This window comes from Macaca fascicularis, chromosome 19 (assembly GCF_037993035.2).
Source record: "Macaca fascicularis isolate 582-1 chromosome 19, T2T-MFA8v1.1".
Classification (NCBI taxonomy): Eukaryota; Metazoa; Chordata; class Mammalia; order Primates; family Cercopithecidae; genus Macaca; species Macaca fascicularis.
In genome coordinates, this window is record NC_088393.1 from 50,783,473 (window position 1) to 50,806,304 (window position 22,832).

The 22,832-nt window shown below is 43.8% G+C and overlaps 1 long non-coding RNA gene and 1 pseudogene across 1 annotated transcript in view; one reads left to right on the plus strand and one right to left on the minus strand.

Moving 5' to 3' along the window:
- LOC135968343 (uncharacterized) overlaps window positions 1-5,878 on the plus strand; it is a 25,098-nt gene extending 19,220 nt beyond the window's left edge. The window contains exon 2 of the long non-coding RNA XR_010583007.2: window positions 2,777-5,878. This is a non-coding gene — a long non-coding RNA (uncharacterized lncRNA). The remainder of the gene's footprint in view (window positions 1-2,776) is intronic.
- On the minus strand, window positions 3,241-19,195 carry LOC135968344 (pregnancy-specific beta-1-glycoprotein 7-like; annotated as a pseudogene).
- Window positions 19,196-22,832: the final 3,637 nt, after the last annotated feature.

Below are 22,832 nucleotides of genomic sequence, written 5' to 3' on the forward strand. Positions count from 1 at the left end.
ATGTTTTCAAATGTGTTCTGTTATAAAGAAAGTAGATCCTTACTGAACTTGTGCAAATAACTTTATTACCGTAAGCATGTGAATACTCATGAATAGTTTCCCAATTCTGGGGCACTCAGATTCGGAGCAAAAGCAAATGTTTCCATTTTTGTTTACAAAAGTATACTTTACCAAATTGCTGTAAAGTATAAATAGCTTAAAAGATAAAGTTCAAAAATCTGGAGATTAAAACATTCAAAGAATCAGCACATTCTCAAATAAAAAATTATGAAAACATTATCGTTTTGATTATTGAGTCTAATAAAACTGAAGTTTTTTTTCTTCTTTGTCATAAATTTCATGAACGTATCAGTCTGTTCATTAGAATTTTGAAAGTTCTCAGAGAGTCCAGTGGTATGATCTTGAAGTTATCAAAACTTGTATTCAAGAGTCGTTGTCAGAATTTTTTCCATATATCTCCTCAAAGAAAAAGCAATTTTGGACTGTAGCTGATTATAAATACTTCAAGGAAGAATCAAAGTAACTGTCTGGGAATGACAAAGATTTAAAATGACTATGTTGGGCCGGGCGCGGTGGCTCAAGCCTGTAATCCCAGCACTTTGGGAGGCCGAGGCGGGCGGATCACAAGGTCAGGAGATCGAGACCACAGTGAAACCCCGTCTCTACTAAAAATACAAAAAATTAGCCGGGCGCGGTGGCGGGCGCCTGTAGTCCCAGCTACTCAGGAGGCTGAGGCAGGAGAATGGCGGGAACCCGGGAGGCGGAGCTTGCAGTGAGCCGAGATCGCGCCACTGCACTCCAGCCTGGGCAGCAGCGTGAGACTCCGTCTCAAAAAAAAAGAATAAATAAATAAAATAAAATAAAATAAAATAAAATAAAATGACTATGTTTAAAAATCTAATGAGGTTTTTATTAGGTTGATTATGGTAAAGACACAGCTCACATAGAAACCTAGTTACTTCTGTGGCATATGACACTATGACTGATAACATATTCTATTTCCAGAAATTTCATACGGTTTTAGAGTACTAATTTTTTTAAATTTTTAAATTTTTATTTTTATTTTTTTGAGATGGAGTCTCGCCCTGTCACCCAGGCTGGAGTGCAGTGGCACGATGTCTGCTCACTGCAAGCTCCGACTCCCAGGTTCACGCCATTTTCTGCCTCAGCCTCCGGAGTAGCTGGGACTACAAGCGCCTGCCACTACGCTGGGCTAATTTTGTTTTTGTATATTTAGTAGAGCCGGAGTTTCACCATGTTAGCCAGGATGGTCTCGATCTCTTGACCTCATGATCTGCCGTCTCGGCCTCCCAAAGTGCTGGGATTTCAGGCATGAGCCACCGCGCCCAACCTAGAATACTCATAATTAACATTCTCATAAATATTATTTAGAGAAGGTTTAGCATCACTTATCACTCATTTGAACACACTTTATATATATTATAACAGATCAAATAAGGTGGCTTTTCCATTCAGCTTCTGTTTCCCAACTGGATCACTGAGTTCTTGGTGTAGCCCATTAATAATTAGGGCCGAAAAGTATGGTCTTATATATGTTGAAAAAGGTTCTTAGGTACTTCCTTTTTAAGTATTTTTAATTACTTATTAAGTAATTCCTTTAGAAGTAATTCCTTTTTAATTACTTTTTAACTAATTCCTTTAGAAGTAATATCAGGTACTGTTAGCTGAAAATCATTGATTTAGTTTTAAGTTTTACCTATTACAACAAGAGTTCTCCATCCTCTTTACATGTTTGTAGTGTCAGGGAAGACTTAAAAATTACCAGTGCCTGGGTCCCTCGCCAGACCTTTAAACTGGAACTAATACATGGGGCTTGAGCATCCACTTTTAAAAATGTTTTCCAGTGATTCCAATGTGTAGCTATATTTCCCATCATATTTCCCTGGTTTCTTGTGGCCTTCACTTTTTTTCTATTTTGGTATAATGATTATTTTCAGGTCTCATTTCCTGTCTTAGGCTTTATGTTTCCTGGGGTAGGGACCTTGCCTTCTTCATTTCTGTATCTTTTCGGAACACGTGAATTGGTCACCAGGAAAAGGTCTCAATCACACATACGTTGTGTTCTGAGACTCATGTTCACAGGCTAACCCTAAAGTCTTTGTTCTCTACGAGGTCATAGATTGCTTGTGATGAAGGTTGTGGTTAAGTTTGTAGTGCAGATGGTGGATGGGAGTTCATCCTGTTTTTAGACATAGCGTTGGAATTAAGAATTTTATGTCTATATGGGTGAAGGGGCAGGGATGTGTAGGAAGACAGTTCTAATTAGGATGGAGAAATTATACTAGGAAGTAGAGGTAAAGGAAGTGAGAAGGATTAGTAAATAGAAGAAATGTGAACTTACCAAATAGGCTAGAGTAGATGCCTGGAGATTCCTGATTAAATGAATTAACTAGATTTTAGAAAGGTAATGAGGCAGTCCTAGGCAAGGAAGTTTTCAAAGTCTGGAGACAAGAAGTCAAGCAGCACTTTGGGAAGTGGTTGAGCTTTATGGGAATGGAGAGAAGTACACTATTGAGAGATGTGAAAAATAATGAAGAGAGTTTCACAATGTGAAATTGTGTTTCTCATTTGAATCTGAGAAACAAATGAGCAGAGGCTGGAGATAATTACGTCTAAAAGACATTGGAGTACAGGGAGCATAAAGGCCAGGGAGAAAGGGAACTGAATGAATTAGTGCTGAGAAGCAGGAGTTTGGTGGAGGAAGGAAGAGATCCAGTCCCAGATACAGGCAAATGAGTCTTTTCCCTCTCCCAAGCATGGCAGTCAGCACTGCAGGAAACAGGACAAGAGAAAAGGCCATCATACCTGCCAGTCTTCCTGAAATACAGAAATGACATCATGGCTGCTATATTGGATTATGACCAGGATGGACGTCCTATTGCTGAATGAGCTGTCATTGAAAGAAAAGAAAAGAAGGAATGGAGATGATGTTATTTTACCGGGGGGAGCCTCAGGAACAAGCATGTAACAGAAGGTACTCTATAACTGTTTCTTCAAGGAATACATTATTTCTGTTGGAAAGTTGATGGGAGATGATTATATTCTTGCAGTTTTTTTTTCCCCTGTCACCATGTTTCTAGGTTGGTGATCAGTCCTCTGTCAATCGTCTACTGCACTCAGATATTTGAGAAAACGTTCAGATGTGAGAAAGGGTGATTGCTACTTTCTATGTCATTAGAACTTTCCACTTTTCCACCTTTTCATGGTTGCATCTTTTTCTCAGTGTCTCTGTGGTGACAAGTATGAATGAGACCCGGCCAGGTCTCCATGGCAAGGACCTTATTGACAGAAGGCCCAGGTCAGTGCATTTCAAATTCACCACCTCCTTTGCACAGAAAGCTTGCTTCCCACAGGCTCCCAGCAAGGGCACAAAAGCAAGCCTAGTTCTCCAAGGCTCTCTTTAACTTTAATGGGTGACTGGTTGGAGGATTCCCTATCAGCCTTGCAAAAACTCTCTTAGAACTGCATTGATACCTAAAACTTATTTCTCTTTCTTTTACACAGAAGTCAACTTTGCATAGGGGTCTGCGGGTTCTCCCATACTACCTTCACGCCTTCCCCACATTCCCTCACAGGTATCTTCCATGATAAATTATCTCATATGTCCAATCCCAAAATGGATACATCTCAGTTGGTAAAAAGTAACATACCAGGCTAGATTCTTTGCACTTAGCTTTTTTCCTTTCTCTCCCACAAGTAGTCAGTAACCATGTCCTAGTGTTTTATGTGGTACCTCTTTTTCTCTATATATATGCAAATAGGTACTGTTGAGGGGCACGTCCTATGTGCCAGGTCCTGTGCTAAATACTTTACCTGTTCCTCATTTAATTCACACAGTAGCCCTGTCAAGTAGACATTATTTCCTTTTTGCCAATGAAAAGACGCAAGCTTAGAGTAGTGTAAAATCTCTCCTGGTGTCATATGGGTAGTAATAGGTGGATCTGAGATTTGACTCTAGGACTATTTGACTTCAAGGCTAATGATGATGGTAGTAATATAGCAGCTGACATTGGTTCATCTGTGTATGGCATCTTGTTTCATTGACTGCATGAAATCTTTAAAAGAATGGTATGAAGCAAGTTCTCTCCTACTTCAGGATATGAAAGAAGAACAAACTACATCCAGGCACAGTGATTGAAGGACACAATGCAGATTAGAGTGGATAAAAATAAAATGGAGAATGGAAAAAGAATAGAGGAAATTAATGAAACCAAAGTTGATTTTTCAAAGTAAAATCAACAAAATTGACTACCATTAACTAGACTGACTAAGAAAAAAAGAGAGAAAATTAAAATTACTAAAATCAGAAATGAAAATGGAGTCCGAGCATGGTGGGTCATCTTTTAATCCTAGCACTTTGGAAGGTCACAGTGGGAGGATTTCTTGAGGCCAGGTGTTTTGACCAGCATAGGTAACCTGGGGAGACCCTCTCTGTACAAAAATAAATTAAAAACCAATTAGCTGGGGATGGTGGCATGCGTCTGTAGTCCTAGTATCATGGGAGGCTGAAAAGGAGAATTCCTTGACCCAGGAGGTTGAGGCTGCACTCAGCCATAATCACGCCACTGTATTTCAGTCTGGGCTGGCCTACAAAGTGAGAGCCTGTCTCTCTCTCTTAAAAAAAAAAAAAAAGAAAAAGAAATAAGAAAATGAAGTGAAGTGATTAAAACCAATTCTTAAAAAATGATGATTATGAAAGTACTGTAAAAAATTGTATGCCAATAAATTGGATAACCTAGATGAAATAGATAAATTCCTAGAAAAACACAAAAATATGAATAGAACCATAATCAGTAATACGATTGAATCAATAAAAGCATTTGATGAAATTCAGTATTTTTTCATAATAAAAACATTCTAACTAAGAATGGAAGGAAACCACCTCAACATAAAGGTAATATGGGAAAAACCCAATGCTAACATTTCTGTCTTTCTCAGTGGAGAAAGACTGAAAGCTTTCCCTGTATGAGCAGGAACAAGAAAAGAATGCTGCTTTTGACAATTCTATTCAATGTAGTATTGAATGGTCTAGTCAGGAAAATTAGGCAAGAATTTTTAAAAAGACTTTCAAATTGGAAGAAAGGAGTAAAATTATTTCTGTTCGCAGATAACTTGAACTTATATGTAGAAAATCCTAAAGATGGAACAAACCTATTAGAATTAATAAATGAATTCAGTAATGTTGCACAATACAAAATTAACATTCAAACATCCGTTGTATTGCAACACACTAACCATGAACAATCTGAAGGGCAATTTGGAAAAAATTTTTAATTTGCATTAATATCAAAAAGATTAAAATATTTAGGAATAAGTTTAACCAAAGGGGTGAAATGATTATACCTGAAATCCATAAAATATTGCTTAATGTTGACATCAATAAAATGAAAGACATTTTGTTTTCATGAATTAGAAGACTCACTATTGTCAGGAGGACAATGCCACCCAAAATGAGCTGCAAATTCAATACAATTCCTATCAGAATCTCAGTGACATTTTTGCAGTAAAAGAAAAATCCGTCCTAAAATTATATTGAATTTTATGACTATAAAGAGACAAACAACTTTGAAGAGGAAGAATGAGGCTGGAGGACTCACACTTCCTGATGTCAGCATTTACTACAAAGCCCCAGTAACCAATACAGTGTGGTACTGGCATAAAGGAGGACATAGAAATTAATGAGCTAGAACAGAGAGCCCAGAAAGAAATACTTGCATATATGGCCAAATGATTTTCATCGAGTGTGCCAAGATCGTTCAATGGGGAAAGGACAGTGTTCTCACCAAATGATACTGGGAAAGCTGGATATCCAAGGGCAAGAATGAGTGGAACCTTTACCTAAAATCATACACAAAAATTAACCCACAATAGATCAAAGATCTAAATGTAAGAGCAAAATCTACACAACTCTTAGAAGAAAACAGGAGAAAAACTTCATGATATTGGATTTCACAACGATTTCTTGGTTGTAACAACAAAAGCATAGGCAACAAATAAAATGGATAAATTGGACTTTATAGAAATCAAAACCTTTTATATATTGAAGAACATTATCAAGAAAGCAAAAAGGCAACCCATGAAATGAGAAAAATATTTGCAAATTGTAAGTGTGATAAGAAATTAATTTCCAGAATACATGAAAAACTACAAGTCAACAACAGCAAACATCCAAAAACCCAATTAAAAAATGAACAAAGGATTAAAATAGAGTTTTCTTCAAGGAAGATATGCAAATATCCAATAAGCCCATGCAGAGTTCCTAGGAGTCATGAATACGTAGAGATATGCAAATCAACACCACAATGTGACACCACCTCACACACTTTAGGATGGCTTTGATAAACAACAATGACAGCAACACAAAACAACAAGTGTTTTCAAATAGATGAAAAATTGAAACTCTAGTGCATTGCTGATGGGAATGGGAAACGTTATAGCCACTGTAAAAAGTGGTGTGGCTCTTTCTCAAAAAAATAAACAATAAATTATCACTCGATCCAGCAATTCCACTTCTGGACATACTGCCTATAGAATGGAAGGAAATTTGAACAAATATTTGCATATTGATGTTCAGAGAAGCATTACACACAATAGCCAAAATTGGAAAAAATGGAAAAGTCCACTGAAAAATAAGTGGTAGGCAAATGAGTTATATCTCTACATCGAAATGTTATTCAAACTTAACAAGGAATAAAATTCCAATACATCGTGCAAAGTGGATGAACGTTGAAGACATTATGCTAACTGAAATAAGCCAGACACGAAAGGATAATTATTCTCTAAATCCATTTATAAAAGATAGAGTAGCCAGTTACATAGAGACAGAAAGTAGAATGGTATATGCTAAGAGATAGGGAGAGAAGAAGTGAGAGTTACTTTTTATAGGGTACAGAGGTTTAATATGGTAAAAGGAAAAAGTTCTGGAAATGGATAGTGTGATGGTTACACAACACTAAATTGCACACGTAGAAATAGTTAATGATAAGTCTTATATTAGATATATATAAAGTGTCCTGGTAGTCTTACACTCTATAAATACACACTTTTTTCATTGCCCCTTTCCTGCCATGCAGAGCCCCAGAGGTGAATCTCCCTATTTATTCAAGTGTGCATCACTCACTGTCCTCTGTGCTGTGTGCCACATGCAGTGCCCACAGCCTCATACAGCCAGTGACTTCAGAGCCAGGACACAGCTCAAGAGTCTGCCCCGAGGCTCCCTCTCTTCTTATTTCCCTGCAGTCTAGCCTTCACTTCAACTGGCAGCTCGATTTAGCCAAATTCAGGACAGGCCACCAGTGCCCTTTCTCCACACATGCTGGTCTCACCCCAGGTGGAGTCAGGCAGGGCCAGTCACCAGAGAAGGCAGACCAGAGAAGGGAGCAGTCTGAGCTGCTCCTCCCTCATCCAAGGGGCTTCCACCTCTTATTTGTGGGAAAAATGTGAGCTTGTTTCAAAACCTCAGATGTTCCTTGTAGCTCATGGAGTAGGTAAAAGGAAACAAAGATGTGGCAGAAACGGATGTGTTGGTGACACCGAGAAGCAACGTGACCTTGAGGACTCTCCTTCTTGTCCCTCTGTGAAGCCTCTTCCACCACATAGGGCTCAGGACTGACAAAGCCCCCTCCCTACCCTTGTCAGACTGGACGCAAAGTCAGTCATGAGAAAACAGGAAAACAAGGAGAAGAGAGTCTGTAGAGACAATTTGGGAGGGTTCAGGAGGAGAATTTAGGATTTGCTTCTGCCCATGGGACACAGACTGGGAATAAAAATGTTTTCCTGACTCTTCTCTGAAATCCAGATAGACTTCACCTGAAACCGTATTGCCAGTGATGCAGGGATCCACTTACCAGAGACTCTGATCGTCTTGAATGTGGAAAGTTCGCTGCCAGTGGCTGAGTTACGAACAGAGCAATGATAGAGCCCGCTATGCTTAGTAGTAATTTGGGGGATATAGATCCTTGGTCCTGATTGCAGAAACTTCCCATTTCTCGTCCAAGTGTACTCTGCCGGTGGATTAGAGTCCGCGAAGCATGACAAGTAGAGGTTTTGTCCTGAACGGTAGTCGGTCAATGAAGGGAAAATGCTGGGGATGTCTGGACCATCTGGAGTAAAGGGAATAAAGCCACAGGTGATGTCGTCCAAGGGAAGGGGATGCTCCTGGTCTCCTAAATTGACACAGTGTCCCCCTGAGCCAAGACACACCCTCAAGTCCCAGCCAAACCCCTTCTGTGTTCACTGAGACAAGGCCTGAGGTATTCACCTGTTTCTCCCATCACAGGCTGCAGACACCAAGTCTCCCATGACAAGAGCATCCCTTCCCCTTATATTCTTGGTTAAGGCTGTGCCTACCCAGGTTTTCCCAGGGCAGGGAGTCATGTCCCGTTCGGGTGCCTAGAAATAAAATTGTCTGTAGGTGGATCTGAGACAGACTGAGATGTCTGGTCTGTGGTCGTTTTGATTTAAGCTGGTGGCCTGGCCCACAGAGGAAACAAAGATACAGAGGACATCCAGGGTGACTGGGTCACTGCAGATGCTACCAACTCGGTCCCATATTTCACATTCATAGGGTCCTGTGTCATTTCTCGTGACATTGGGTAGAATGAGGATCCTGTTTTTACCGGGTTGCTTTAGCCTGGGACTGACAAGAAGGCTCTGACCATTTACCCACCACATGTAGGTGTAACCCTGAGTCTTAGGTTCACAAGTTAAGGCTACAACATTGTTATTCTCCGTGGGGTTGATGTTGCTGGTGATGTAGGGCTTGGGCAGCTCTGCTCTGTGGACAGCAGAGAGAAGATTATCCGGTGTGGTACCTTTGATTCCTCCACAGGCATCCTTCAATCAGAGTGGGCATCTCCCACCTGTCAGCCCTACTGAGTCCTTGAAAGTCAACAGCTGGTGCATGTGTCATTAGACAGATGCATGATGATCTAAGGGCTCAAAGACTGTGAGGCCGCCTGCTCTGTCTTAGGGAAGCACAGACTTTCTCAAGTGTGAATTGAGCAGCAGTGTTGGGTCATGGACAGACACATCAGTGGGAGTCACAGGCCCAGGTACCCCTCCCAGTCCCTCTCTAATCAGCTGACTGGCTGGCTCACCTTGGGTTCCTTACCTGGAATGTGCAACTGCTGGGGCCCTTCCAAATTCCATCCTACTTTGCCCCCCCTAGATGTGATTTCTCTGCAGTTACCATTTCCAAGTATATTCTAGAGATGGTAATAATGGGACTTTCCATTGTCCTGAAACCCTGAAGATACTGAGTAGCCTGGCCTGGGACTGGATGTTTCAGCAGAAATAAGACAGGGGAGACCAGAGTCAAGCCTGGAGGTCAGTTCAGTCATCACGCAGTGGAGGCACAAGGTGGGGCAGTTTTCTGCAAGTGTTTCATGATGACTTACTTGAGCCAGTGACCTCCAAAGATAGAGCAGAGTGCAAGGAATGATCTAGAAAGAGTGAAGTTGACATTCATGGGCTGGTGGCTTTGGAGCAGAACCATGTTCCCTTTTCTGGGTTCTTTAAGTTTCCTCTCCTTCTGCAGAGGGCAGGTGAGGACTATGTGAATCCTTCCAGAAATACATGTGGACATTTGCAAATGCAGAACTGACTGGCAGAAAGGGTGGGAATGAACTGCTAGAAATCTGGTCCTCATCGACCATGTGTGTTTGATGGATATGAAACAAATTTGGGGAGACGTTTTGAATATTTTCTTTCATTGGACCCTCTACTCTCTGATTCTGTGGGTTTGACTACTCTAGGGACATCATGTAAGTGGATTCCAGAGTGAATCGGAGAAGAGACTGTTGGTTGCCAGGAACTGGGAGTGGGGAGAATCAGAAGTTGTTCATGGGTGTGCAGTTTCAGTTATGCAAGACGAGGAGGTTCTAGAAATCTGCTGTACAGCTTGATGCCTACAAGTCTCACAAATTGAGTATTTCTTATGCATAAGACTTAGGACAAAAAGTGTTTTGGATTTCTGACATTTCTTGATTCTTAAATATTTGTTGTGTAGTTACTGGTTTAGCATTCCAAATCTGAAGGATTCAAAATCTGAAATGCTCCAGTGAACATTTCTTTTCAGCATCAGATTAGTACGCCAAAGTGGGAGGTGATAAGCCAAATAAATTCTTGCTCTTTTTTTTTTTCTCTCTCACCACATTTCTAGCTTGGTGATTAGTTTTTGGGCAATTCCATACTGGCCATGCTGCACTCATATATTTTAGAAGGCTTTGGTATGTGAGAGAGGCTGATTGCTGTTTTCTATGTCATCAAAAGTTTCCACCTTTTCATGGTTGCATCTTTTTCTCAGTCTCTCTTGTGTCCATCATTAATAAGAGCCTGTTCGGTCAGATTTAGGACAGATTTTTGTAATTCTGCAAAAAATGTTACTGGGATTCTGGTAGGAGTTGTGTTAAATCTGGAGCTCACTTTGGGTAGTATTGCTTTCCTAACAATATTGATTCTTCCAATTCATGAAAATGAAATGTCTTTCCATATATTGATGTCGTCTTTAATTTCTTTCAGTAATATTTTGTAGTTTTCAGGGTATAACCCTTTGACCTTTTTGGTTAAACTTATTCCAAAATATTTTATTCTTTTTGATGTTAATGTGAAATTCAGAAAGAATTTCCATTCACATTGTTCATTGTTAGTGCATACTCTAAAGAATGATCTAGAATGAGTGAAGATTACAGGCAAAAGCTGGTGGTTTTGAAGTAGAAACATACTCCCTGTCCTGGGATTTTGATTTTCCCTCTCCCTTTGCAGAGGACACACAGTTCTTCATTGATAGCCAGATAGGCTTCACTGGAAAACATATTGCCAATGCTCCAGGGATCCACTTACCAGGGACTATGATCCTCTTGATTATGAGATTTGTTCCACCAGTGGCTGAGTTATGGATGAACTAGATATAGCACCCTCTATATGTTTTAGTGATTTGGGGCATAAAGAATACTTGTGCTGATTGCTGGAACTTCCCATCAATCAGCCAAGATTGCTCTGCCAGTGGGTGAGAGTCTGTGAGACAGGAGAGCTTGAGGACTTCCCCTGTATGGTAATAGGTGTATGCAGAAGAAATGGTGGGGGCATCCAGACCATCTGGAGCAAAGAGAATAAAGTCACAGGTGATGTTGTCAAAGGAAAGGGAAAATCCTGGTCTGTGGAAGGGCAACAGTGACCCTGTGAGCTACGTCACAACATTGAAGTCCCAGCCAAATCCCTGCTGTGTTCACTGGTCTGGAGCCTGAGACACTCACCTGTTTCTCCCATCATAAGCTGTGGAACCTGATTCTCCCATGACAGGAGCAGCCTTTTCTCTCCCACTGTTGATCAAGTATAAGCCTACTCTTAGTAGTCATGGCCAGCTTTGATGTCCGGGGTAAAGTTCTCTGTACTTGCACCTGAGAGGGACTGAGAGGCCTGACCTCTGGCTATGTGTATTTGGGACGGTAGCCTGGCTCACAGAGGAACAGAAGATACTCACAGATGAGATTCAGGGTGACTGGGTCACTGCGGCTGGAACTCACTGGGTTCTTCATTTCAGATTCATAGGGTCCTGCAGTATCCTTTGTGACAAGAAATAGAATGAGGATCCTGTTGTTTTTGGACAGCTGCAACGTGCGACTGTTACGGAGGCTCTGTCCATTTATCCACCACCAGTACCTTGGGTCCTGAATCTCAGGATCACAGGATAAGATCACAGTCTCCGCGGCCTCCCTGGGGTTTAAGTTGCTGCTGGAGATGTAGGGCTTGGGAGTCTCCACTGTGCAGATAACAGAGAGAAGTTTGCCCTGTGTGGCACCTTTGATTCCACCAAAGACATTTTTCAATCAGGGATAGCCTTTCCCACCTCTCAGCCCATCCCAGTCCTTAAAAGCCCATGGCAGGTGTGTGTGTTACAAGACAGATGCATGGCAATTGGAGGGCTCAGAGATTGTGAGGCTGCCTGCTTCATGTGGGAGAAGCACAGACTTTCTCAAGTGTGAATTGAGCAGCAGCATTGGGTCATGGAAAGACATGGGACCAGCAGTTACAGCCCCTGGTGCCTCTCTGAGTCCCTCCCTCTCCAACTGCCTGCCTGGCCCATCTTCGGGTCCTCACCTGGAGCATGCAGTGCTGGAATCTTCTTAGTTTCAGTCTTATTTTGCCCTCAAAGGTATGTTTTCTCTGCACCTTCCCTTTCCAAGGGCATCCTAGAGATGGATGATGGAACTTCCCATTGTCCTTAAACCCTTTGGGTACTGGGAAGCCTGGCTTGGGACTGCGTATTTCAGCAGAAATAACACAGGGGAGACTAGAGTCAAGCCTGGAGGTCAGTTCAGTCATCAGGCAGTGGAGCCACAAGTTGGGGCAGTATTCCCAGCTGTCTCATAGTGACTGACTTGAGCCAGTGACCTCTAAAGATAGAGCAGAGTCCAAGGGATGACCTACAAAAAGTGAAGGCGATAGGCAAGAGCTGATAGCTTTGGACCAAGACCACATTCCCTGTCCTGTGTCAATGAAGTTCCCTTCCCCCTGTAGAAGGCAGGTGATTACCATGTGTATCTTTCTAGAAATACATGTGGATGCTTGCAAATGCAGAACTGATTGGTGGAAAGGGCAAACTTGAAGTGATTATGGAAATCTGGCCCTCATGGACCATACGGGTTTGGTGGCTATTAGACCAACGTTTGAGAAGAAGTCTTGCAGATACTTTCTCTCATTAGACATTCTACTCTCTGATTCTATGAGTTTGACTATTCTATGTACCTCATCTCAGTGGATTCCAGAATGAATCAGAGAGTAGAATAGTAGTTTCCAGAAGCTGGGACTGGGGGAATAGGGCATTGTTCTGTGGGTGTGCGCTTTCAGTTATGCAGAATGAGGAGGTTCTAGAGATCTCCTGTAGATCTTCATACCTATAGTTCATACAGATAAAGTGTTCCTTATGCAGAAAGCTTAAAACCAGGTGTTTTGGAGTTCTAACTTTTTTTATTTTGGAATACTTGCAGTAGATGTACTGGTTTAGCACCCCACATCTGAAAATTTAAAATCTAAAATATTCCAGTGAGCACTTCTTTTAAGCATCACATCAGTGGTCAGAAGTGCTGGATTTTGGAGCATTTCAGATTTTAGATTTCTGGATTTGGGATGCTCAATTTGTAATACTGTAATTTTTGCATAAAATGCTGTAAGAAGTTTAGAACTCATGTTATGTTCTGACTCTAGTAACAAAACAAAAAAAGATTTGGGGGAAACATTAAAATGTTGTCATAAGTGGAAAGTTTTACTGATGGTCGAAATATCTAAGATCAATTTCTGGTAGTAGTATTTGTCTTGATACCCAATTAAATTTTAGGTGTGCCATGAATTCCAGCAGGATCACATTATGCTCAAAGAAAGATGCCAAAGATGATTTGAAATTAGCAAGTCCTTTAGTACAGAGAGTCCCGTTAAAAGGACAGAACTGGTCAGTGTGTCAATTACATAAAGGGAGGAATGATGCCAAATTAAAAGAAGTGATGAGTGTTATGTTAGTAAATATAGAAAGAGCTCCCTGTTTCTAATTTCTGTGTAGAGTTAGGAAAAATGAGGAAGAGCCCAAAACAGGTATGTGAAATGCTTTCTTCATTTTCTCTTAACCTCAGGAAGTACAACTAGAGTTTCAGTTTGTGTGAATTAGGAAGAGTCTAAGTGAGACGCCAATGGCTCATGTGTCCACCACACGAAGAACCCCAACTTATGAAAATGGCATCATCATGAGGAAACAATCATATGTGCCACAGGCAGTAAAACCACCAGATAGCACCCGCCTGGCCACCTCTAAGAGGTACCCAAAACCACTAGTATTCCCATTACGTGTATGTTACAGCCTTGGTAGTTTTCCCACAACTACAACATTTAAAAATTGCAATTATCAGTACAAAATCTTAAAAATGAAGTTGAATATGTTGTTCCACTTTTTTTCACCACTCTTTTTGAACTTTAATGTTTCAGTTTTGGAAGTTTCTATTGAAACATCCTCAAGTTAGGGATTCTTTCCTCAGCTGTGTGCATTCTACCAGTAAGCATCAAAAGCATTCTTCATTTTTCTAGCAGAACTTTTCTTTTTTATATATATCTGAGATGGAGTCTCGCTCTGTTGCCCAGGCTGGAGTGCAGTGGCATGATCTTGGCTCACTGCAATCTCCGCCTCCCGGGTTCACGCCATTCTCCTGCCTCAGCCTCCAGAGGAGCTGGGACTACAGGTGCCCGGAACCACACCAGGCTAATTTTTTTGTATTTTTAGTACAGACGGGGTTTCACCATGTTAGCCAGGATGGTCGCGATCTCCGGACATCGTGATCCACCCGCCTCGGCCTCCCAAAGTGCTGGGATTACAGGCATGAGCCACTGTGACTGGCCATCTCTGACGGATTTTAACGAGTTGTTGATTTTTGAGTTTGTTCAGCTTTTTCCTTACTCTTAAAAGCGAGTGACAAATTTGAAGCTTGTTATATGCCTGACAAGAAACCAGAAGTCTCTAGGAAGTGACTGGAGAATGTGAGCTCCACAGTAGGTTGAGGATGGAGTCACGAGTGAAATGGGTGAAATCAGTCCATGGGCTTTGGAGACTGCAGGCCTGTCCAGCCTCTGACACCCTGGTGAGTGAGTGCAAAGATTACAACAGTGACAGCAAACTAGCATGGCTGACTCCATCTGGCATCTAGTCTCAGGCTGGCTGTCCTCACTCATTCCTGGACATAGGCCAGGCTAACCATGGGAGGAATTTAGTTTATGGTTTAATTTTGAAGTAAGAATGATATTAGTTCCTTCATAAAACTAATACCCTTACTTTGCCCAGTGATTGCCTTTGTAAAGCTGGTGAAAGACCATGAGAGTAAGATTAAAGGAGGGAACTGAATTCTGCTAAAATGGAGGCACAGTTTCTATACTCCCTTACTCGTCAAATATCATTTGGCCAGAGTTTACAATTTGTAACTAATTGCTGCTATAGATAACATCACTATTGTAGAACCTGAGATTGGTCTTTTGAGATGTTTCTCATTCTTTGCATTCTGGCAACCCGCTGACCTCATCCATACCCATGAAAAATGACTCAGCTAGTCATGTGGTCCCCACCTAGAGTCAGATTCAAGCACAAACAGATCATTTCCCGGCGCCCGCATGATTCCATCCCCAAACGATCAGCAGTACCCATTTTTTAGTCCTGTGCCCCTGCAACTATCCTTGAAGATCTCTAACCCCTGATCTACTAGGGAGGATGATTTGAGTAATAATAAACCTCCATCCTCCTGTTTGGCAGACTTGGAGTCATTACAATCTTTCTTTACTGCAAATCACCATCTGGATAAATTGGTTTTGTTTGTGCAGGAGGCCAGAAGAACTTGTGTGGGAATTATAAGAGTGGATGGAGGAGCTGCCTATCCCTGTCCCATGGTCTTGTCCACAGAACAGCCTCACAAAGGGAAAGAGCCCTGGGTGGGGATACAGTGGAAGCTTATTCTCTTAGTGACCTGGGGACATTGGCTCGAGATGAAGCCTGGCAGTAGTGGCAACTCCGGGTGATTTCCGTGCCTTTCCCATTTCCTGGGATGTGGGCCATTCCATAGTGTTAGCAGGAAGGGAATAGAACAGTCAGCCTAGTTAGAGGGAGTGTCTGGGGAAGGCCTAGGGGTGGAGGAAGAAGCTGTGCAGGACAGGGCTTGCCAGTTAGAATGAAGTGGGAGGAAGATGAGGGACACAGAGAAGCAGAGAGAGGCAGAGACAGCATGACAGTGAACAGTGGGGTCTACAGTGACTTCAGAGACCCATGGGACTAGGTGTCCCCATTTCCACAGTCCAGGACTAGGGAGCCCTTATAACCCTCCAGTGCCCAAGGAGCTTCAGAGTTATATGAAGTGGGGTGTCTTTAATGGCAAGAGGTAGTCGGGGGATGAAACATGGGCATCAGCCTCTGAAGGAGAAGGGACAGGTGTGGCTAGAACCTCCTAGGATTCTATATCTGAGATCCAGTCCCTAAAGAGGTTATGGATCATTCATTTCTTCATTCAATTCCTTCATTGGTTATGTGAGAGCACCTGAGTGTGTGTCTCTCACTGGACTTGAGCTGGTGCAGGGCGTGAGTGGGGAAAGAATACAAGCTCCTCTCCTTTATCTTGTCATGCCAGTGACATGGACACTTTGGGAAACAGGATTTCAGGTTTGGTGATAGGGCTGAAGATCTGAGGGGGAGGCCTGGACATTTTTTGCACTGACTCTGACACTTGAGGCTGGTGATTTAGTTCGGGAGAACAGACTAATCAGCTGACCATTTGCTCTCCCTCCTCTGAGGTTTGGATACCTAAGAAGAGACGATTTGAGACAATAATTGACTATGGGGTCCTTGGAACCCAATAAGCCCTCACTTCTGGTGGAGGAGAGGATGGGCCTGTGGCTGCAGACAGACCTCATGTGACCCTGATCTGCCTTTTGTGTTTGTGTGACTCTGGTTCAGTGACTGTGCCTTCCTGTGCCTCAGTTTTCTGTCAGTCATAAAAGCTAAGTGGCAAATGGACTGTGGATTTTCGTGCTATCTGTGAATAAATTGTAAATTCTTCACAGTCACGTGACCTAATGCTTGGCACAGTGGAGGTGTTCACACAAACAGCATTTATTATTATTCACTTCCATGAGAGAGCACCTTCAGGTCAGATCCCTGTAGACAAGCTACTGCCTGGTACATTTTCTCTCTTCTGTTTCTGCTTCTGGGGACATTAGACTTTCTATGGAGTGTCTTAAACCTCACAAGGCAGTTGACTGATGGCCTAAAAGCTTGTCTTTCTGTCCTCTCCACTCTGAGTCTCAAGTGAAGAAAGCTCTGTCCTTGCCCAGATGAGGCTCTGAGGGCTGAACCCTGGCTGGTGAGTAGCTCCAGGAGACACAGTCCTCAGACAGCTGGTGAATCCTTGGTCCCAGTAAGCCCTGCCACAACCCAGGCCTGGCACAGGCTCCTCAGCTTTATCTGGAGTAAGGATTTAGGGACAGGGGTCTGGGGTTGAGGCTTCTAGGACTGAGCTTCTCGGAGAGTCTCTCTGGGGGCCGCTTAGGCAAAGCCCTACTCAGTTCTCCAGGGTCTTTCTCAGGGTCAAGTTTATGAAAAGGGCATGAGGTGCTTGTCTGAGACTGATCTCCTCCTGCTGAGCACCTCCCCCATCAGACTGTCCTTCCTGTGCAGCAAGTGTCTGCAGGGTCTGGAGGCAGGAAAGGAATTCCGATCTGTTGAAGTTTGTCTCCTCTGTGTGTGTCCTGCACTCAATGCCGAAACCCCAACATGGGACATAATGCAGAGAGGGACACAGGCACATTCTAGGCCTGACAATCCTGTGTGTGCAAAGTAGAAGTGACCCCCCGCCCCCCAACACCCAGGGATCATATGGAATCACTCACGGTATAAGGTGAAATGTCCAGTTACTCCTTCAGTCCCTTCACCTCGCTCTATGATTTGTATGGTATAGGATCCTGTGTCCTTCCAGGTGACATTTTGGATCAGCAGGGATGCATTGGAATATACTGTTTCTCATCCACTGTATGCAGGCCCAAATATAATTGTTTCAGTGTCTATCACATATGATGTAATGTAATGGTGGTGGTCCATTATTTGCCCTTTGTACCAGATGTAGCCAGTAAGATTCTGGGGCAAATTGTGGACAAGTAGAAGAACATCCTTCCCCTCGGAAACTTTGGTTGGCTGGGCTTCAATCGTGACTTGAGCAGTGGTGGGCGAGTTCCAGAAGATTAAAAGTGATGCTAGGAGGTGGAGAGAGCATCAGTCACTATTGAGACCTATATATGGGGGTGAAAGCATTGGGCCCTGGGTCCTGAGAAGATCTCTTCAATCATCAGCCTTGAAGATACACAAAAACCCCAGGAGGACAGTAGGACACACATACAACCCTTTGTGTGTGTGTTTGTGTGTGTGTCCTACTGTCCTACTGGGTGAAGGTCAGCAGCATGACCCCCATTCCTTCAACCCTTCTGACCTTGTCATTTTTGTTTGGAATCCTCTTCCCCAGGGATCTTCATGGCTCCCTCCACAACACCCTCAGGTCCTGCTCACATCAGGGCATCCTTAGACTTCTTTCCTGATACTTCCGTCAGAGACCCTGGGTCTTCCCTTTCTGAGTTTTCCCTGCTCTGCTTCCTCCGGAGCTCTTGTCAACACCTGACCTCACATTCTAGATCTCTTTGCATGTCTGTCTTCCTCCCCATGACAGTGTGAGCTCCATGAAGACAGTGACTTTTGTGATTTTGGTTGCACCGCAGTGCCTGGGACAGGCTGCAGACTTCTGTAGATGTGAGAGTTCCCAGGGCCCTCCATGCCTGGGTTGTTTCCTTTATTCTTTCCCCAGTTGTTGAGGTTTTTTGCTGAGGACAGTATTTCATGCCACGCTTATATTTTCATTTGAAGTGTCATCTGATAATAGGTATTATTATCATTTTACAAAATGTGGTGTTCAGTGCTGATTAACCAGGAAAACAGAACACTTGAGATTTTCCTACCTCTTACCAATTCTGGTTCAATGTGATTTTCCTGTTTTAACCCTTGTCCCTCTCTGGTGTATTTTCCCCTATCCAGGCTACAACAAAGCCTTCTTTCCTGTTTTTTGTTTCTTCTTTCTTTCTTTCTTTCTTTCTTTCTTTCTTTCTTTCTTTCTTTCTTTCTTTCTTTCTTTCTTTCTTTCTTTCTTCCTTCCTTCCTTCCTTCCTTCCTTCCTTCCTTCCTTCCTTTCTTTCTTTTTTTTTTGAGACGGAATCTCGTACTGTCGCACAGGCTGGTGTGAAGTGTCATGATCTCAGTTCACTGCAACCTCTGTCTCGCAGGTTCATGCTAATCTCCTGCCTCAGCCTCCCAAGTAGCTAGGATTACAGGAGCACACCACAACACCTGGCTAATTTTTTGTATTTTTAGTAGAGACTGGGCTTCACTGTGTTGACCAGACTGGTCTTGAACTCCTGAACTCACGATCCACCCACCTTAGCCTCCCAAAGTGCTGGCTTCTTTTATTTCTTAGAAAACCATCCTCTCCAGGAAACCCCATCCAATCATTCTGCTTCCTCCTCCAGTCCTCTCCCACGAAGTTCTCCTTTAATCTGTAAGCAGGAGCTCCTTCCAAGTGATGTGCACTGTGCAAGGAGGGGCTGAGAGGGGACCCATGGCCTTTGCTGCCTGCGTGTTCTCCTATGTGGAGATGAGCCTGGGATCCAGAAACTTTCTGAGCACAACTGTCAGCTGTGCTGTCCTTCCTCCTTCTGTGCTGAGCCTCTTCCCGGGGCAGGAGCACTTCTCAGGCTCATGGGTGGGGTCTGTGCCCAGGACACGTCTCTGTCCCCTCCCCTCTCAGTGCTGCCTCCTTGTCCCTTCTTCTCTTTTTCCTTTTGTGTGTGTGTCAGGTCCCTGGGAATTGTGGAGGCCTCTGCCTTTTTCAGCAGTGATTCTGTCACCAAACCTCGACGCACACTGTGTGCAGAAACAAAAACACACACACAAAAGAGACACACACAGACACACACAGACACACACATACCCTGTAGGTTAGGCAAGCACAGTCCTGGGCCTCAGCCTCCTGCTGTCCCCATGGCTCTGGGTTTGGGTGCACATTCGCGTCCTTTGCCCTCTTTCATCCTCATCTGGCTTTCCCGGTCAGTGCAGGAGGCTGGAGCTGCACCAGATCCCTGTCACAGGGACACCCCATTGTTCTGTGGGTGAGCTGTGTGTTGCCTGGTGAGAGGGACCCTTCCTTTCTCTAATTGTGTCTAGTTTGGCGGTAGCTTCCAAGGTTGGACATTCAGGACCTGGGTGTCCCAGAGGAAACTATGCTTCCTGGAGCTGTTCAGCGTGAATCTCTCATGCCTCTTGGGAGGAGAGGCCTGTGGTGGTTGCTCAGTGGGGACTATGAGTCCCATTGTCAAAGGGACAGTTCTCAGTCACTATATTGCTCCCTGGGGTCTGGTGGCTGAGCTGGGCCTCAGGGTTTCTCATTTCTTCTGACTATCTTTGGTGTCCTCTTTTTCTGTCCAGCTGATTGTCCTATGATTACCACACCTTCCCCATGGTGGCGCAGGAGGAAGTGGGGAGTTACCCAGGAATCCCGTGGAACATGGCTGGTTGAGATGCAGGAAGGGGAGCCTGGGACAGAGCAGGGCTTCAGAGCTGGAAAGATTCATCCTGACTTACTCCGTGGTCATGATGGGCTCAGCCCTCCATGTGCTGACATACCCAGGGGTCTGTTCTGAGGGTTTTGACCTGGCCCAGCTGCTCTCTGTAGAGGAGGAATAGGCAGTCGCCAGAGAGCCTTTCTGGAGGGACGTTGCTCACCCCTGAGAGAGCGGGTGGGGGTGAGTTGTGTTCTGGAAGCAAAGAACAATTTTACCCCCTTCTCCTGGCAGGGACACAAGAGAGGTCTGTCTTCCCAAGGGACAACCGTGGGCAGGTGACCACATCCTGGATGGTGCCTGTGTGTGACGATCACACGCGCTCTTCGCCCCATGGGGTGAAGTGGACAGACAGGTCACAGGGTGCCGGACTGATTCCCAGGGATTCTGTGGGCCCTTAGGCAACTGCTGTTCTGCGTCAGCGTTAGGCTTGGCCTGGGATGTCCCAGGGAACAGGACACGTGGAGCACGCACGGGCATTTAGGGAGCAGTGACAGAAAGAGTTGATGAGGATGGAGAGAGGTCACCAGGGGAAAGCGCCCAGTGTGGTGTCACCTGCACCAGCGCTGCCCTGGGAGATGTGTTTTTAGTTGATCCCAGGGAAGGAGCAGGTGTGTGGGGCAGGAGCTGCCTGCAGAGGGAGTGGTGTTAGGTTGGCGGCCGCCAGGTCAGGGAGGAGCTGACACAGTCTGTGTGGGAGCATGGAGGGTGCTGAGGACTTGGGCCAAGGTGATCCTAGTGAGGGTGGACCCTGCTTGGCTATGGGTTCTGCTGAGGGTGGTCTGCATCCCCTGGGAAGGCTCCAGGCTGGGAGGGACCCTGCTGCCCTCTGGTGGACTGGAGGGGAAGCGTGGGTGGCCAAAGTCCCAGGCCAGGCTGCGTGTTTTATTCCACAAGGATCTGCACATTTCACACGAGGTCACATATATGTTATGTTCCCCGTGAGTCCCAGTCTCTGTGGCTCTACGTTCACTGTTCTTCCTCTTTCACAATCGCAGATTGTCCCAAATGCAGATTTTTGTCATCTTCTGTGAGTTTGTGTTTGCGTGTAGTAGACGGCACTGTATATACCCTGGGGACACTGATGTCCGGGGCTGAGCACTGCACATGGGCTTGGGAGCAGAAGACGGAGCAGCAGCGCAGGAGAATCAATGCCCGGGGAGCAGGGACAAGTCATTTTCATTTTCTCAAGCCAAGGGACCAGAACCCAGGATTCTGACTCCAGGGTGCAGTACCACACCCTGCTGGTGTCCCTGGGTGTCATGAGTGCTTATAGTGTCATGCTGCCTTGGCATTCATTTTTTAAGGTGTAAGTTTATTTGCCTCACATCAGAGGCAGGCCTTGCTCACCATGGCAGTTTTCAATACTGTATCTGGTTCAAGTTTCTCCAGTTGGTGGCCAGAGATAAAATCTTAGAGGCATCTATCCTGCTTGGTGTGCTGGGCTCCCCTCTCTCCAGCTGCTTTCATTAAACTGATAATTCTGACATGTGCCCTTACATTTAAAGTGACTGCTTCTCAGTCACAGCATGATCTCCTGGTCCCAGTGTTTGCTGCTTGCTTTACACATATCCATTAAAGCTCCCTGCTGGAAACCTTTCAGATAACACCTGGACTTACTAAAGCCACTGGCTTACCAGTCTCTTCTCTCCTCCGTGTATGGGCTCGCTGACCTCTGTATCTGTGGTTTCCAGGTGTGCTCAGTGCTCCTCAGTGTCTCTAAGTAGTAAAAACACTTACACTTTCATGTTGTGGTTGTATCACTATAACCTCACATGCCATCCAGGGCCTGACATCGAGGCTACCCTATGGGACCTGTGCTGATTGAACTCCTGCTTTAGCTCTTGTTTTGGGATCTCTGGTTCTTCTGGGGACAGGAGCTTCCAGCTAGCTTGATTGAAAATCTGATACATTTCATTGAAAACACTGGGTCAGATGATATATTCATGGACTTCAGCTGCCATTACAGAAATGTTAGCCTGGGTGAAGTAAATAATAGAAAACGATTTTTCACAGTTCTGTGAATAATGTGCTATTTTAACCACTTTAAAATGTGCAGTCAAGTGGAATTAACCACATGCACAGTGTTTAGTTGCCATCACCACTATTTTTCCTAGAAAATATTTTTTCATTTTAAACTTAAACTTTGTATCTTTGAAACATTAATAACTCCCTGTGTTTTCCCCCTAGACTTTGATCATCTCTACTCTGTCTCTATGAATTTGCGTATTCTTCATGTTTCATATAAATTATTATACATATATGTTATTTTGAATTATACATATATGAATTATACAAATATGTTATTTTGTTTCTGACATATTTCACTTAGCATAATGTTTCCAAAATCCTTGAATGCAACAGCGGATGTCAGAGCTTCCTTCCTCTTTATGGCAGACTGACATTCTGTTGTATGTCTAACCACATTTGTTTATTCATGTGTTGATGAACATTTGGATTGTTTTCATATTTTATCTTTTGTGAGTAATGCTGCAATCAACATTACCATGTAAGTACCTGTTTGAGTCCCTGGATTCAATTCTTTGGGTACATACCTAGGAATGGATGCTGTTTCATGTGAGAATTCTATGATTAGCTTCTTGAGGAACAGCACAACTGTTTCTCCTAGTGGTTGTACC